The 17,692-nt window shown below is 45.9% G+C and overlaps 7 non-coding genes across 7 annotated transcripts; all 7 read left to right on the top strand.

Annotated features, from left to right (window-relative positions):
• Positions 1-655: 655 nt before the first annotated feature.
• Positions 656-727, top strand: TRNAW-CCA (transfer RNA tryptophan (anticodon CCA)). The gene has a single exon. It is a non-coding gene; the product is annotated as a tRNA-Trp (tRNA).
• Positions 728-1,292: 565 nt separating this feature from the next.
• Positions 1,293-1,364, top strand: TRNAW-CCA (transfer RNA tryptophan (anticodon CCA)). Its single transcript has one exon. It is a non-coding gene; the product is annotated as a tRNA-Trp (tRNA).
• A 4,581-nt stretch (positions 1,365-5,945) lies between these two features.
• On the top strand, positions 5,946-6,017 carry TRNAW-CCA (transfer RNA tryptophan (anticodon CCA)). Its single transcript has one exon. It is a non-coding gene; the product is annotated as a tRNA-Trp (tRNA).
• A 566-nt stretch (positions 6,018-6,583) lies between these two features.
• On the top strand, positions 6,584-6,655 carry TRNAW-CCA (transfer RNA tryptophan (anticodon CCA)). The gene has a single exon. It is a non-coding gene; the product is annotated as a tRNA-Trp (tRNA).
• Positions 6,656-12,091: 5,436 nt separating this feature from the next.
• Positions 12,092-12,163, top strand: TRNAW-CCA (transfer RNA tryptophan (anticodon CCA)). The gene has a single exon. It is a non-coding gene; the product is annotated as a tRNA-Trp (tRNA).
• Positions 12,164-13,151: 988 nt separating this feature from the next.
• TRNAW-CCA (transfer RNA tryptophan (anticodon CCA)) lies at positions 13,152-13,223 on the top strand. The gene has a single exon. It is a non-coding gene; the product is annotated as a tRNA-Trp (tRNA).
• A 566-nt stretch (positions 13,224-13,789) lies between these two features.
• TRNAW-CCA (transfer RNA tryptophan (anticodon CCA)) lies at positions 13,790-13,861 on the top strand. Its single transcript has one exon. It is a non-coding gene; the product is annotated as a tRNA-Trp (tRNA).
• Positions 13,862-17,692: the final 3,831 nt, after the last annotated feature.

Here is a 17,692-nt window from a genome sequence, read left to right as displayed (position 1 = left end):
GCGAAGGGCTACCCTATAGGTGGACTCGGTTGCGCAACGGTACCACGTCTGACTCCAGATGAGAAGGATGCGTGTTCCAATCACGTCTTGGTCAAATTCTCTTTTTTGTTATTTTTATATGTCTATCTACTTATTTGTCATTCTACAATGACTTGTCTCTTTACTTGTGCTTCATCGATAGAAGGCCGAGCAAAGTATGCTACCACGTATGGTCGAACGGCTACAATAAACGGACTCGGTGGCGAACCTGTAGCGCGTCTGACTCCAGATCAGAAGGTTGCGTGTTCGAATCACGTCCGGGTCAAATTCTGTTTTTTATCATTTTCATCTGTCTATCCACTTATTTATCTGCTTACAATGACTTGTCTCTTTACCTGTGTTTCATCGACAGAAGGCCGAGCAAAACATGCTACCGCGTGTGTGCGAACGGCTACCTTAAGCGGACTCATTGGTGCAACTTTAGCACGTCTGACTCCAGATCAGAAGGTTGCGTGTTCTAATCACGTCCGGGTCACATTCTCTTTTTATGATTTTCATCTATCTGTTTATCTACATATTTGTCCTTCTACAATGACTTGTCCCTTTACTTGGGATTCATTGACAGAAGGCCGTGCAAAACATGCTACCGCGTATATGCGAACGGCAACCCTAAACGGACTCAGTGGCGCAACGGTAGCGCGTCTGACTCCAGATCAGAAGGTTGCGTGTTCGAATAACGTCCGGGTCAAATTCTCTTTTTTAATAATTTCATCTATCTGTCTATCTACCTATTTGTCTGTCTACAATGACTTGTCCTTTACCTGTGCTTCATCGACACAAGGCCGAGCAAGACATGCTACCGCGCGTGTGAAAACGGCTACACTAAGTCGCCTCGGTGGCGACACGGTAGCACGTCTGACTCCACATCAGAAGGTTGCGTGTTCGAATCACGTCCGGGTCAAGTTCTCTTTTTTTTATTTTCATCTATCTGTCTATCTACTTATTTGTCTGTCTACAATGACTTGTCTACCTGTGCTTCATCGACACAAGGCCGAGCAAAACACGCTACCGCGTGTGTGCGATGGGAAACCCTATAAGCGGACTTTGTGGCGCAACGGTACCACGTCTGACTCCAGATCTGAAGGTTGCGAGTTCGAATCACTACTGGGTCAAATTTTCTTTTTATTATTTTCATCTATCAGAATATCTACTTAATTGTCTGTCTACAATGACTTGTCCTTTTACTTCGGATTCATCGACAGAAGGCCGAAAAAAACATGCTACCACGTTTGTGTGAACGGCTACCCTAAGCGGACTCGGTGGCGCAACGGTAGCGCGTCTGACTCCAAATCAGAAGGTTGCGTGTTCTAATCACGTCTCGGTCAAATTCACTTTTTTATTATTTTCAATTATCTGTCTATTTACTTGTTTGTCTGTCTACAATGACTTGTCTCTTTACCTGTGCTTCATCGACAGAAGACCGAGCAAAACATGCTACCGCGTGTGTGCGAGCGGCTCCCCTAAGCGGACTCGGTGGCGCAACGGTAGGGCGTCTGACTCCAGATCAGAAGGTTGCGTGTTCGTACCATGTGCGGGTCAAATTCTCTTTTTTGTTATTTTTATCTGTCTATCTACCTATTTGTCATTCTACAATGACTTGTCTCTTTACCTGTGCTTCATCGACAGAAGGCCGAGCAAAACATGCTACGGCGTGTGTGCGAACGGCTGCGCTAAGTGGACTCGGTGGCGACACAGTAGCACGTCTGACTCAAGATCAGAAGTTCGGGTGTTCGAATCACGTCTGTGTTAAGTTTTTTTTTCATCTATCTGTCTATCTACTTATTTGTCTGTCTGCAATGACTTGTCTCTTTACCTGTGCGTCATCGACAGAAGGCCGAGCAAAACATGCTACCGCGTGTGTGCGAAGGGCTACCCTATAGACGGACTCGGTTGCGCAATGGTACCACGTCTGACTCCAGATCAGAAGGTTGCGTGCTCGAAACACGTCCGGGTCAAATTCTCCTTTTCATCATTTTCATCTGTCTATCTATTTATTTGTCTGCCCACAATTACTTGTCTCTTTACCTGTGCTGCATCGACAGGAGGCCGTGCAAAACATGCTACCGCGTGTGTGCGAACGGCGACCCTAAATGGACTCGGTGGCGCAACAGTTGCACGTCTGACTCCATATCAGAAGAATGCGTGTTCGAATCACGCCCGGGTCAAGTTCTCTTTTTTATTATTTTCATCTATCTGTCTATCTACTCATTTGTCTGCCTACAATGACTTGTCTCTTTACCTGTGTTTCATCGACAGAAGGCCGAGCAAAACATGCTACCGCGTGTGTGCGAAGGGCTACCTTATAAACCGACTCGGTGGTGCAACGGTACCATGGCTGACTCCAGATCAGAAGGTTGTGTGTTCGAATCACGTCCGGGTCAAATTCTTTTTTTATTATTTTCATCTATCTGTCTATCCACTCTTTTGTCTGTCTATAATGACTTGTCTCTTTACCTGTGCTTCATCGTCAGAAGGCCAAGCAAAACATGCTACCACGTGTGTGCGAACGGCTACCCCAAGCGGACTCTGAGGCGCAACGATAGCGCGTCTGACTCCAGATCGGAAGGTTGCGTGTTCGAATCACGTTCGGGTCAAATTCTCTTTTTTTTATTTTCATCTATCTGTCTATCTGCTTATTTGTCATTCTACAATGACTTGTCTCTTTACCTGTGCTTCATCGACAGAAGGCCGAGCAAAACTTGCTACGGCGTGTGTGCGAACGGCTGCGATAAGTTGACTCGGTGGCGACACAGTAGCACGTCTGACTCCAGATCAAAAGTTCGCGTGTTCGAATCACGTCCGTGTTAAGTTCTTTTTTTAATATTTTCACCTATCTGTCTATCTACCTATTTAAGTGTCTACAATGACTTGTCTCTTTACCTGTGCTTCATCGACAGAAGGCCGAGCAAAACATGCTACCGCGTGTGTGCGAAGGGCTACCCTATTAGTGGACTCAGTTGCGCAACGGAATCACGTCTCACTCCAGATGAGAAGGATGCGTGTTCGAATCCCGTCTGGGTCAAATTCTCTTTTTTGTTATTTTTATCTCTCTAGCTACTTATGTGTCATTCTACAATGACTTGTCTCTTTACCTGTGCTTCATAGATAGAAGGCCGAGCAAAACATGCTACCACGTGTGGGCGAACGGCTACACTAAGCGGACTCGGTGGCGAACCGGTAGCGCGTCTGGCTCCAGATGAGAAGGTTGCGTGTTCGAATAACGTCCGGGTCAAATTCTCTTTTTTAATAATTTCATCTCTATCTACCTATTTGTCTGTCTACAATGACTTGTCCTTTACCTGTGCTTCATCGACACAAGGCCGAGCAAGACATGCTACCGCGCGTGTGAAAACGGCTACACTAAGTCGCCTCGGTGGCGACACCGTAGCACGCCTGACTCCATATCAGAAGGTTGCGTGTTCGAATCACGTCCGGGTCAAGTTCTCTTTTTTTTATTTTCATCTATCTGTCTATCTACTTATTTGTCTGTCTACAATGACTTGTCTACCTGTGCTTCATCGACACAAGGCCGAGCAAAACATGCTACCGCGTGTGTGCGATGGGAAACCCTATAGGCGGACTTTGTGGCGCAACGGTAGCGCGTCAGACTCAAGATCAGAAGGTTGCGTGTTCGAACCATGTGCGGGTCAAATTCTCTTTTTTATTATTTTCAACTATCTGTCTATCTACTTATTTGTCTACATTGACTTGTCTCTTTACCTGTGCTTCATCGACAGAAGGCCAAGCAAAACATGCTACCGCCTGTGTGCGAACGGCTACCCTAAGCGGACTCGGTGGCGCAACTTTAGCGCGTCATACTCCAGATCAGAAGGTTGCGTGTTCGTACCACGTGCGGGTCAAATTTTCTTTTTTGTTATTTTTATCTGTCTATCTACTTATTTGTCATTCTGCAATGACTTGTCTCTTTACCTACGCTTCATCGACAGAAGGCCGAGCAAAACATGCTACGGCGTGGGTGCGAACGGCTGCGATAAGTTGACTCGGTGGCGAGACAGTAGCACGTCTGACTCCAGATCAAAAGTTCGCGTGTTCAAATCACGTCCGTGTTAAGTTCTTTTTTTAATATTTTCATCTATCTGTCTATCTATTATTTGTCTGTCTACAATGACTTGTCTCTTTACCTGTGCTTCATCGACGGAAGGCCGAGTAAAACATGCTACCGCGTGTGTGCGAAGGGCTACCCTATACACGGACTCGGTTGCGCAACGGAATCACGTCTGACTCCAGATGAGAAGGATGCGTGTTTGAATCCCGTCTGGGTCAAATTCTCTTTTTTGTTATTTTTATCTGTCTAGCTACTTATGTGTCATTCTACAATGACTTGTCTCTTTACCTGTGCTTCAACGATAGAAGGCCGAGCAAAACATGCTACCACGTGTGGGCGAACGGCTACACTAAGCGGACTCAGTGGCGAACCGGTAGCGCGTCTGACTCCAGATGAGAAGGTTGCGTGTTCGAATCACGTCCAGGTCAAATTCTCTTTTTTATCATTTCCATCTGTCTATCTACTTATTTGTCTGCCTACAATGACTTGTCTCTTTACCTGGGCTGCATAGACAGAAGGCCGTGCAAAACATGCTACCGCGTGTGTGCGAACGGCGACCCTAAACGGACTCGGTGGCACAACGGTTGCACGTCTGACTCCATATCAGAAAAATGCGTGTTCGAATCACGTCCGGGTCAAGTTCTCTTCTTTATTATTTTCGTCTATCTGTCTATCTACTTATTTGTCTGTCTACAATGACTTGTCTCTTTACCTGTGTTTCATCGACAGAGAGCCGAGCAAAACATGCTACCGCGTGTGTGCGAACGGCTACCTTAAGCGGACTCGGTGGTGCAACTTTAGCACGTCTGACTCCAGATCAGAAGGTTGCGTGTTCTAATCACGTCCGGGTCAAATTCTCTTTTTATAATTTTCATCTATCTGTTTATCTACTTATTTGTCCTTCTACAATGACTTGTCCCTTTACTTGGGATACATCGACAGAAGGCCGAGCAAAACATGCTACCACGTTTGTGCGAACGGCTACCCTAAGTGGAATCGGTGGCGCAACGGTAGCGCGTCTTACTCCAGATCAGAAGGTTGCGTGTTCGTACCATGTGCGGGTCAAATTCTTTTTTTTTTGTTATTTTTATAGGTCTATCTACCTATTTGTCATTCTACAATGACTTGTCTCTTTACCTGTGCTTCTTCGACAGAAGGCCGAGCAAAACATGCTTCCGCATGTGTGCGAAGGGCTACCCTATAGGTGGACTCGGTTGCGCAACGGTACCACGTCTGACTCCAGATGAGAAGGATGCGTGTTCCAATCACGTCTTGGTCAAATTCTCTTTTTTGTTATTTTTATATGTCTATCTACTTATTTGTCATTCTACAATGACTTGTCTCTTTACTTGTGCTTCATCGATAGAAGGCCGAGCAAAGTATGCTACCACGTATGGTCGAACGGCTACAATAAACGGACTCGGTGGCGAACCTGTAGCGCGTCTGACTCCAGATCAGAAGGTTGCGTGTTCGAATCACGTCCGGGTCAAATTCTGTTTTTTATCATTTTCATCTGTCTATCTACTTATTTATCTGCTTACAATGACTTGTCTCTTTACCTGTGTTTCATCGACAGAAGGCCGAGCAAAACATGCTACCGCGTGTGTGCGAACGGCTACCTTAAGCGGACTCATTGGTGCAACTTTAGCACGTCTGACTCCAGATCCGAAGGTTGCGTGTTCTAATCACGTCCGGGTCACATTCTCTTTTTATGATTTTCATCTATCTGTTTATCTACATATTTGTCCTTCTACAATGACTTGTCCCTTTACTTGGGATTCATTGACAGAAGGCCGTGCAAAACATGCTACCGCGTATATGCGAACGGCAACCCTAAACGGACTCAGTGGCGCAACGGTAGCGCGTCTGACTCCAGATCAGAAGGTTGCGTGTTCGAATAACGTCCGGGTCAAATTCTCTTTTTTAATAATTTCATCTATCTGTCTATCTACCTATTTGTCTGTCTACAATGACTTGTCCTTTACCTGTGCTTCATCGACACAAGGCCGAGCAAGACATGCTACCGCGCGTGTGAAAACGGCTACACTAAGTCGCCTCGGTGGCGACACGGTAGCACGTCTGACTCCACATCAGAAGGTTGCGTGTTCGAATCACGTCCGGGTCAAGTTCTCTTTTTTTTTATTTTCATCTATCTGTCTATCTACTTATTTGTCTGTCTACAATGACTTGTCTACCTGTGCTTCATCGACACAAGGCCGAGCAAAACATGCTACCGCGTGTGTGCGATGGGAAACCCTATAAGCGGACTTTGTGGCGCAACGGTACCACGTCTGACTCCAGATCTGAAGGTTGCGAGTTCGAATCACTACTGGGTCAAATTTTCTTTTTATTATTTTCATCTATCAGAATATCTACTTAATTGTCTGTCTACAATGACTTGTCCTTTTACTTCGGATTCATCGACAGAAGGCCGAAAAAAACATGCTACCACGTTTGTGTGAACGGCTACCCTAAGCGGACTCGGTGGCGCAACGGTAGCGCGTCTGACTCCAAATCAGAAGGTTGCGTGTTCTAATCACGTCTCGGTCAAATTCACTTTTTTATTATTTTCAATTATCTGTCTATTTACTTGTTTGTCTGTCTACAATGACTTGTCTCTTTACCTGTGCTTCATCGACAGAAGACCGAGCAAAACATGCTACCGCGTGTGTGCGAGCGGCTCCCCTAAGCGGACTCGGTGGCGCAACGGTAGGGCGTCTGACTCCAGATCAGAAGGTTGCGTGTTCGTACCATGTGCGGGTCAAATTCTCTTTTTTGTTATTTTTATCTGTCTATCTACCTATTTGTCATTCTACAATGACTTGTCTCTTTACCTGTGCTTCATCGACAGAAGGCCGAGCAAAACATGCTACGGCGTGTGTGCGAACGGCTGCGCTAAGTGGACTCGGTGGCGACACAGTAGCACGTCTGACTCAAGATCAGAAGTTCGGGTGTTCGAATCACGTCCGTGTTAAGTTTTTTTTTCATCTATCTGTCTACCTACTTATTTGTCTGTCTGCAATGACTTGTCTCTTTACCTGTGCGTCATCGACAGAAGGCCGAGCAAAACATGCTACCGCGTGTGTGCGAAGGGCTACCCTATAGACGGACTCGGTTGCGCAATGGTACCACGTCTGACTCCAGATCAGAAGGTTGCGTGCTCGAAACACGTCCGGGTCAAATTCTCCTTTTCATCATTTTCATCTGTCTATCTATTTATTTGTCTGCCCACAATTACTTGTCTCTTTACCTGTGCTGCATCGACAGGAGGCCGTGCAAAACATGCTACCGCGTGTGTGCGAACGGCGACCCTAAATGGACTCGGTGGCGCAACAGTTGCACGTCTGACTCCATATCAGAAGAATGCGTGTTCGAATCACGCCCGGGTCAAGTTCTCTTTTTTATTATTTTCATCTATCTGTCTATCTACTCATTTGTCTGCCTACAATGACTTGTCTCTTTACCTGTGTTTCATCGACAGAAGGCCGAGCAAAACATGCTACCGCGTGTGTGCGAAGGGCTACCTTATAAACCGACTCGGTGGTGCAACGGTACCATGGCTGACTCCAGATCAGAAGGTTGTGTGTTCGAATCACGTCCGGGTCAAATTCTTTTTTTATTATTTTCATCTATCTGTCTATCCACTCTTTTGTCTGTCTATAATGACTTGTCTCTTTACCTGTGCTTCATCGTCAGAAGGCCAAGCAAAACATGCTACCACGTGTGTGCGAACGGCTACCCCAAGCGGACTCTGAGGCGCAACGATAGCGCGTCTGACTCCAGATCGGAAGGTTGCGTGTTCGAATCACGTTCGGGTCAAATTCTCTTTTTTTTATTTTCATCTATCTGTCTATCTGCTTATTTGTCATTCTACAATGACTTGTCTCTTTACCTGTGCTTCATCGACAGAAGGCCGAGCAAAACTTGCTACGGTGTGTGTGCGAACGGCTGCGATAAGTTGACTCGGTGGCGACACAGTAGCACGTCTGACTCCAGATCAAAAGTTCGCGTGTTCGAATCACGTCCGTGTTAAGTTCTTTTTTTAATATTTTCACCTATCTGTCTATCTACCTATTTAAGTGTCTACAATGACTTGTCTCTTTACCTGTGCTTCATCGACAGAAGGCCGAGCAAAACATGCTACCGCGTGTGTGCGAAGGGCTACCCTATTAGTAGACTCAGTTGCGCAACGGAATCACGTCTCACTCCAGATGAGAAGGCTGCGTGTTCGAATCCCGTCTGGGTCAAATTCTCTTTTTTGTTATTTTTATCTCTCTAGCTACTTATGTGTCATTCTACAATGACTTGTCTCTTTACCTGTGCTTCATAGATAGAAGGCCGAGCAAAACATGCTACCACGTGTGGGCGAACGGCTACACTAAGCGGACTCGGTGGCGAACCGGTAGCGCGTCTGGCTCCAGATGAGAAGGTTGCGTGTTGGAATCACGTCCAGGTCAAATTCTCTTTTTTATCATTTCCATCTGTCTATCTACTTATTTGTCTGCCTACAATGAATTGTCTCTTTACCTGGGCTGCATAGACAGAAGGCCGTGCAAAACATGCTACCGCGTGTGTGCGAACGGCGACCCTAAACGGACTCGGTGGCACAACGGTTGCACGTCTGACTCCATATCAGAAGAATGCGTGTTCGAATCACGTCCGGGTCAAGTTCTCTTTTTTATTATTTTCATCTATCTGTCTATCTACTTATTTGTCTGTCTACAATGACTTGTCTCTTTACCTGTGTTTCATCGACAGAAGGCCGAGCAAAACATGCTACCGCGTGTGTGCGAACGGCTACCTTAAGCGGACTCATTGGTGCAACTTTAGCACGTCTGACTCCAGATCAGAAGGTTGCGTGTTCTAATCACGTCCGGGTCAAATTCTCTTTTTATGATTTTCATCTATCTGTTTATCTACATATTTGTCCTTTTACAATGACTTGTCCATTTACTTGGGATTCATTGACAGAAGGCCGTGCAAAACATGCTACCGCGTATATGCGAACGGCAACTCTAAACGGACTCAGTGGCGCAACGGTAGCGCGTCTCACTCCAGATCAGAAGGTTGCGTGTTCGAATAACGTCCGGGTCAAATTCTCTTTTTTATTAATTTCATCTATCTGTCTATCTACCTATTTGTCTGTCTACAATGACTTGTCCTTTACCTGTGCTTCATCGACACAAGGCCGAGCAAGACATGCTACCGCGCGTGTGAAAACGGCTACACTAAGTCGCCTCGGTGGCGACACGGTAGCACGTCTGACTCCATATCAGAAGGTTGCGTGTTCGAATCACGTCCGGGTCAAGTTCTCTTTTTTTTACTTTCATCTATCTGTCTATCTACTTATTTGTCTGTCTACAATGACTTGTCTACCTGTGCTTCATCGACACAAGGCCGAGCAAAACATGCTACCGCGTGTGTGCGATGGGAAACCCTATAAGCGGACTTTGTGGCGCAACGGTAGCGCGTCAGACTCAAGATCAGAAGGTTGCGTGTTCGAACCATGTGCGGGTCAAATTCTCTTTTTTATTATTTTCAACTATCTGTCTATCTACTTATTTGTCTACATTGACTTGTCTCTTTACCTGTGCTTCATCGACAGAAGGCCAAGCAAAACATGCTACCGCCTGTGTGCGAACGGCTACCCTAAGCGGACTCGGTGGCGCAACTTTAGCGCGTCATACTCCAGATCAGAAGGTTGCGTGTTCGCACCACGTGCGGGTCAAATTTTCTTTTTTGTTATTTTTATCTGTCTATCTACTTATTTGTCATTCTGCAATGACTTGTCTCTTTACCTATGCTTCATCGACAGAAGGCCGAGCAAAACATGCTACGGCGTGTGTGCGAACGGCTGCGATAAGTTGACTCGGTGGCGACGCAGTAGCACGTCTGACTCCAGATCAAAAGTTCGCGTGTTCGAATCACGCCCGTGTTAAGTTCTTTTTTTAATATTTTCATCTATCTGTCTATCTACTTATTTGTCTGTCTACAATGACTTGTCTCTTTACCTGTGCTTCATCGACGGAAGGCCGAGTAAATCATGCTACCGCGTGTGTGCGAAGGGCTACCCTATAGACGGACTCGGTTGCGCAACGGTACCACGTCTGACTCCAGATGAGAAGGATGCGTGTTTGAATCCCGTCTGGGTCAAATTCTCTTTTTTGTTATTTTTATCTGTCTAGCTACTTATGTGTCATTCTACAATGACTTGTCTCTTTACCTGTGCTTCAACGATAGAAGGCCGAGCAAAACATGCTACCACGTGTGGGCGAACGGCTACACTAAGCGGACTCGGTGGCAAACCGGTAGCGCGTCTGACTCCAGATGAGAAGGTTGCGTGTTCGAATCACGTCCAGGTCAAATTCTCTTTTTTATCATTTCCATCTGTCTATCTACTTATTTGTCTGCCTACAATGACTTGTCTCTTTACCTGGGCTGCATAGACAGAAGGCCGTGCAAAACATGCTACCGCGTGTGTGCGAACGGCGACCCTAAACGGACTCGGTGGCACAACGGTTGCACGTCTGACTCCATATCAGAAGAATGCGTGTTCGAATCACGTCCGGGTCAAGTTCTCTTCTTTATTATTTTCGTCTATCTGTCTATCTACCTATTTGTCTGTCTACAATGACTTGTCTCTTTACCTGTGTTTCATCGACAGAGGGCCGAGCAAAACATGCTACCGCGTGTGTGCGAACGGCTACCTTAAGCGGACTCGGTGGTGCAACTTTAGCACGTCTGACTCCAGATCAGAAGGTTGCGTGTTCTAATCACGTCCGGGTCAAATTCTCTTTTTATAATTTTCATCTATCTGTTTATCTACTTATTTGTCCTTCTACAATGACTTGTCCCTTTACTTGGGATTCATCGACAGAAGGCCGAGCAAAACATGCTACCACGTTTGTGCGAACGGCTACCCTAAGTGGACTCGGTGGCGCAACGGTAGCGCGTCTTACTCCAGATCAGAAGGTTGCGTGTTCGTACCATGTGCGGGTCAAATTCTTTTTTTTGTTATTTTTATAGGTCTATCTACCTATTTTCATTCTACAATGACTTGTCTCTTTACCTGTGCTTCATCGACAGAAGGCCGAGCAAAACATGCTACCGCGTGTGTGCGAAGGGCTACCCTATAGGTGGACTCGGCTGCGCAACGGTACCACGTCTGACTCCAGATGAGAAGGATGCGTGTTCCAATCACGTCTGGGTCAAATTCTCTTTTTTGTTATTTTTATATGTCTATCTACTTATTTGTCATTCTACAATGACTTGTCTCTTTACTTGTGCTTCATCGATAGAAGGCCGAGCAAAACATGCTACCACGTATGGTCGAACGGCTACAATAAACGGACTCGGTGGCGAACCTGTAGCGCGTCTGACACCAGATCAGAAGGTTGCGTGTTCGAATCACGTCCGGGTCAAATTCTGTTTTTTATCATTTTCATCTGTCTATCTACTTATTTGTCTGCTTACAATGACTTGTCTCTTTACCTGTGCTGCATCGACAGAAGGCCGTGCAAAACATGCTACCGCGTGTGTGCGAACGACGACCCTAATCGGACTCGGTGGCACAACGGTTGCACGTCTGACTCCATATCAGAAGAATGCGTGTTCGAATCACGTCCGGGTCAAGTTCTCTTTTTTATTATTTTCATATATCTGTCTATTTACTTATTTGTCTGTCTACAATGACTTGTCTCTTTACCTGTGTTTCATCGACAGAAGGCCGAGCAAAACATGCTACCGCGTGTGTGCGAACGGCTACCTTAAGCGGACTCATTGGTGCAACTTTAGCACGTCTGACTCCAGATCAGAAGGTTGCGTGTTCTAATCACGTCCGGGTCAAATTCTCTTTTTATGATTTTCATCTATCTGTTTATCTACATATTTGTCCTTCTACAATGACTTGTCCCTTTACTTGGGATTCATTGACAGAAGGCCGTGCAAAACATGCTACCGCGTATATGCGAACGGCAACCCTAAACGGACTCAGTGGCGCAACGGTAGCGCATCTGACTCCAGATCAGAAGGTTGCGTGTTCTAATCACGTCTGGGTCGAATTCTCTTTTTTATTATTTTCAATTATCTGTCTATTTACTTGTTTGTCTGTCTACAATGACTTGTCTCTATACCTGTGCTTCATCGACAGAAGGCCGAGCAAAACATGCTACCACGTTTGTGCGAACGGCTACCCTAAGTGGAATCGGTGGCGCAACGGTAGCGCGTCTTACTCCAGATCAGAAGGTTGCGTGTTCGTACCATGTGCGGGTCAAATTCTTTTTTTTTGTTATTTTTATAGGTCTATCTACCTATTTGTCATTCTACAATGACTTGTCTCTTTACCTGTGCTTCTTCGACAGAAGGCCGAGCAAAACATGCTTCCGCGTGTGTGCGAAGGGCTACCCTATAGGTGGACTCGGTTGCGCAACGGTACCACGTCTGACTCCAGATGAGAAGGATGCGTGTTCCAATCACGTCTTGGTCAAATTCTCTTTTTTGTTATTTTTATATGTCTATCTACTTATTTGTCATTCTACAATGACTTGTCTCTTTACTTGTGCTTCATCGATAGAAGGCCGAGCAAAGTATGCTACCACGTATGGTCGAACGGCTACAATAAACGGACTCGGTGGCGAACCTGTAGCGCGTCTGACTCCAGATCAGAAGGTTGCGTGTTCGAATCACGTCCGGGTCAAATTCTGTTTTTTATCATTTTCATCTGTCTATCCACTTATTTATCTGCTTACAATGACTTGTCTCTTTACCTGTGTTTCATCGACAGAAGGCCGAGCAAAACATGCTACCGCGTGTGTGCGAACGGCTACCTTAAGCGGACTCATTGGTGCAACTTTAGCACGTCTGACTCCAGATCAGAAGGTTGCGTGTTCTAATCACGTCCGGGTCACATTCTCTTTTTATGATTTTCATCTATCTGTTTATCTACATATTTGTCCTTCTACAATGACTTGTCCCTTTACTTGGGATTCATTGACAGAAGGCCGTGCAAAACATGCTACCGCGTATATGCGAACGGCAACCCTAAACGGACTCAGTGGCGCAACGGTAGCGCGTCTGACTCCAGATCAGAAGGTTGCGTGTTCGAATAACGTCCGGGTCAAATTCTCTTTTTTAATAATTTCATCTATCTGTCTATCTACCTATTTGTCTGTCTACAATGACTTGTCCTTTACCTGTGCTTCATCGACACAAGGCCGAGCAAGACATGCTACCGCGCGTGTGAAAACGGCTACACTAAGTCGCCTCGGTGGCGACACGGTAGCACGTCTGACTCCACATCAGAAGGTTGCGTGTTCGAATCACGTCCGGGTCAAGTTCTCTTTTTTTTTATTTTCATCTATCTGTCTATCTACTTATTTGTCTGTCTACAATGACTTGTCTACCTGTGCTTCATCGACACAAGGCCGAGCAAAACATGCTACCGCGTGTGTGCGATGGGAAACCCTATAAGCGGACTTTGTGGCGCAACGGTACCACGTCTGACTCCAGATCTGAAGGTTGCGAGTTCGAATCACTACTGGGTCAAATTTTCTTTTTATTATTTTCATCTATCAGAATATCTACTTAATTGTCTGTCTACAATGACTTGTCCTTTTACTTCGGATTCATCGACAGAAGGCCGAAAAAAACATGCTACCACGTTTGTGTGAACGGCTACCCTAAGCGGACTCGGTGGCGCAACGGTAGCGCGTCTGACTCCAAATCAGAAGGTTGCGTGTTCTAATCACGTCTCGGTCAAATTCACTTTTTTATTATTTTCAATTATCTGTCTATTTACTTGTTTGTCTGTCTACAATGACTTGTCTCTTTACCTGTGCTTCATCGACAGAAGACCGAGCAAAACATGCTACCGCGTGTGTGCGAGCGGCTCCCCTAAGCGGACTCGGTGGCGCAACGGTAGGGCGTCTGACTCCAGATCAGAAGGTTGCGTGTTCGTACCATGTGCGGGTCAAATTCTCTTTTTTGTTATTTTTATCTGTCTATCTACCTATTTGTCATTCTACAATGACTTGTCTCTTTACCTGTGCTTCATCGACAGAAGGCCGAGCAAAACATGCTACGGCGTGTGTGCGAACGGCTGCGCTAAGTGGACTCGGTGGCGACACAGTAGCACGTCTGACTCAAGATCAGAAGTTCGGGTGTTCGAATCACGTCTGTGTTAAGTTTTTTTTTCATCTATCTGTCTATCTACTTATTTGTCTGTCTGCAATGACTTGTCTCTTTACCTGTGCGTCATCGACAGAAGGCCGAGCAAAACATGCTACCGCGTGTGTGCGAAGGGCTACCCTATAGACGGACTCGGTTGCGCAATGGTACCACGTCTGACTCCAGATCAGAAGGTTGCGTGCTCGAAACACGTCCGGGTCAAATTCTCCTTTTCATCATTATCATCTGTCTATCTATTTATTTGTCTGCCCACAATTACTTGTCTCTTTACCTGTGCTGCATCGACAGGAGGCCGTGCAAAACATGCTACCGCGTGTGTGCGAACGGCGACCCTAAATGGACTCGGTGGCGCAACAGTTGCACGTCTGACTCCATATCAGAAGAATGCGTGTTCGAATCACGCCCGGGTCAAGTTCTCTTTTTTATTATTTTCATCTATCTGTCTATCTACTCATTTGTCTGCCTACAATGACTTGTCTCTTTACCTGTGTTTCATCGACAGAAGGCCGAGCAAAACATGCTACCGCGTGTGTGCGAAGGGCTACCTTATAAACCGACTCGGTGGTGCAACGGTACCATGGCTGACTCCAGATCAGAAGGTTGTGTGTTCGAATCACGTCCGGGTCAAATTCTTTTTTTATTATTTTCATCTATCTGTCTATCCACTCTTTTGTCTGTCTATAATGACTTGTCTCTTTACCTGTGCTTCATCGTCAGAAGGCCAAGCAAAACATGCTACCACGTGTGTGCGAACGGCTACCCCAAGCGGACTCTGAGGCGCAACGATAGCGCGTCTGACTCCAGATCGGAAGGTTGCGTGTTCGAATCACGTTCGGGTCAAATTCTCTTTTTTTTATTTTCATCTATCTGTCTATCTGCTTATTTGTCATTCTACAATGACTTGTCTCTTTACCTGTGCTTCATCGACAGAAGGCCGAGCAAAACTTGCTACGGCGTGTGTGCGAACGGCTGCGATAAGTTGACTCGGTGGCGACACAGTAGCACGTCTGACTCCAGATCAAAAGTTCGCGTGTTCGAATCACGTCCGTGTTAAGTTCTTTTTTTAATATTTTCACCTATCTGTCTATCCACCTATTTAAGTGTCTACAATGACTTGTCTCTTTACCTGTGCTTCATCGACAGAAGGCCGAGCAAAACATGCTACCGCGTGTGTGCGAAGGGCTACCCTATTAGTGGACTCAGTTGCGCAACGGAATCACGTCTCACTCCAGATGAGAAGGATGCGTGTTCGAATCCCGTCTGGGTCAAATTCTCTTTTTTGTTATTTTTATCTCTCTAGCTACTTATGTGTCATTCTACAATGACTTGTCTCTTTACCTGTGCTTCATAGATAGAAGGCCGAGCAAAACATGCTACCACGTGTGGGCGAACGGCTACACTAAGCGGACTCGGTGGCGAACCGGTAGCGCGTCTGGCTCCAGATGAGAAGGTTGCGTGTTCGAATAACGTCCGGGTCAAATTCTCTTTTTTAATAATTTCATCTCTATCTACCTATTTGTCTGTCTACAATGACTTGTCCTTTACCTGTGCTTCATCGACACAAGGCCGAGCAAGACATGCTACCGCGCGTGTGAAAACGGCTACACTAAGTCGCCTCGGTGGCGACACCGTAGCACGCCTGACTCCATATCAGAAGGTTGCGTGTTCGAATCACGTCCGGGTCAAGTTCTCTTTTTTTTATTTTCATCTATCTGTCTATCTACTTATTTGTCTGTCTACAATGACTTGTCTACCTGTGCTTCATCGACACAAGGCCGAGCAAAACATGCTACCGCGTGTGTGCGATGGGAAACCCTATAGGCGGACTTTGTGGCGCAACGGTAGCGCGTCAGACTCAAGATCAGAAGGTTGCGTGTTCGAACCATGTGCGGGTCAAATTCTCTTTTTTATTATTTTCAACTATCTGTCTATCTACTTATTTGTCTACATTGACTTGTCTCTTTACCTGTGCTTCATCGACAGAAGGCCAAGCAAAACATGCTACCGCCTGTGTGCGAACGGCTACCCTAAGCGGACTCGGTGGCGCAACTTTAGCGCGTCATACTCCAGATCAGAAGGTTGCGTGTTCGTACCACGTGCGGGTCAAATTTTCTTTTTTGTTATTTTTATCTGTCTATCTACTTATTTGTCATTCTGCAATGACTTGTCTCTTTACCTACGCTTCATCGACAGAAGGCCGAGCAAAACATGCTACGGCGTGGGTGCGAACGGCTGCGATAAGTTGACTCGGTGGCGAGACAGTAGCACGTCTGACTCCAGATCAAAAGTTCGCGTGTTCAAATCACGTCCGTGTTAAGTTCTTTTTTTAATATTTTCATTTATCTGTCTATCTATTATTTGTCTGTCTACAATGACTTGTCTCTTTACCTGTGCTTCATCGACGGAAGGCCGAGTAAAACATGCTACCGCGTGTGTGCGAAGGGCTACCCTATAGACGGACTCGGTTGCGCAACGGAATCACGTCTGACTCCAGATGAGAAGGATGCGTGTTTGAATCCCGTCTGGGTCAAATTCTCTTTTTTGTTATTTTTATCTGTCTAGCTACTTATGTGTCATTCTACAATGACTTGTCTCTTTACCTGTGCTTCAACGATAGAAGGCCGAGCAAAACATGCTACCACGTGTGGGCGAACGGCTACACTAAGCGGACTCAGTGGCGAACCGGTAGCGCGTCTGACTCCAGATGAGAAGGTTGCGTGTTCGAATCACGTCCAGGTCAAATTCTCTTTTTTATCATTTCCATCTGTCTATCTACTTATTTGTCTGCCTACAATGACTTGTCTCTTTACCTGGGCTGCATAGACAGAAGGCCGTGCAAAACATGCTACCGCGTGTGTGCGAACGGCGACCCTAAACGGACTCGGTGGCACAACGGTTGCACGTCTGACTCCATATCAGAAAAATGCGTGTTCGAATCACGTCCGGGTCAAGTTCTCTTCTTTATTATTTTCGTCTATCTGTCTATCTACTTATTTGTCTGTCTACAATGACTTGTCTCTTTACCTGTGTTTCATCGACAGAGAGCCGAGCAAAACATGCTACCGCGTGTGTGCGAACGGCTACCTTAAGCGGACTCGGTGGTGCAACTTTAGCACGTCTGACTCCAGATCAGAAGGTTGCGTGTTCTAATCACGTCCGGGTCAAATTCTCTTTTTATAATTTTCATCTATCTGTTTATCTACTTATTTGTCCTTCTACAATGACTTGTCCCTTTACTTGGGATACATCGACAGAAGGCCGAGCAAAACATGCTACCACGTTTGTGCGAACGGCTACCCTAAGTGGAATCGGTGGCGCAACGGTAGCGCGTCTTACTCCAGATCAGAAGGTTGCGTGTTCGTACCATGTGCGGGTCAAATTCTTTTTTTTTGTTATTTTTAT

The sequence above is a fragment of the Rhipicephalus microplus genome, chromosome 5 (genome assembly GCF_043290135.1).
Source record: "Rhipicephalus microplus isolate Deutch F79 chromosome 5, USDA_Rmic, whole genome shotgun sequence".
NCBI lineage: Eukaryota > Metazoa > Arthropoda > Arachnida > Ixodida > Ixodidae > Rhipicephalus > Rhipicephalus microplus.
This window is presented reverse-complemented; position numbering and strand designations above follow the sequence as displayed.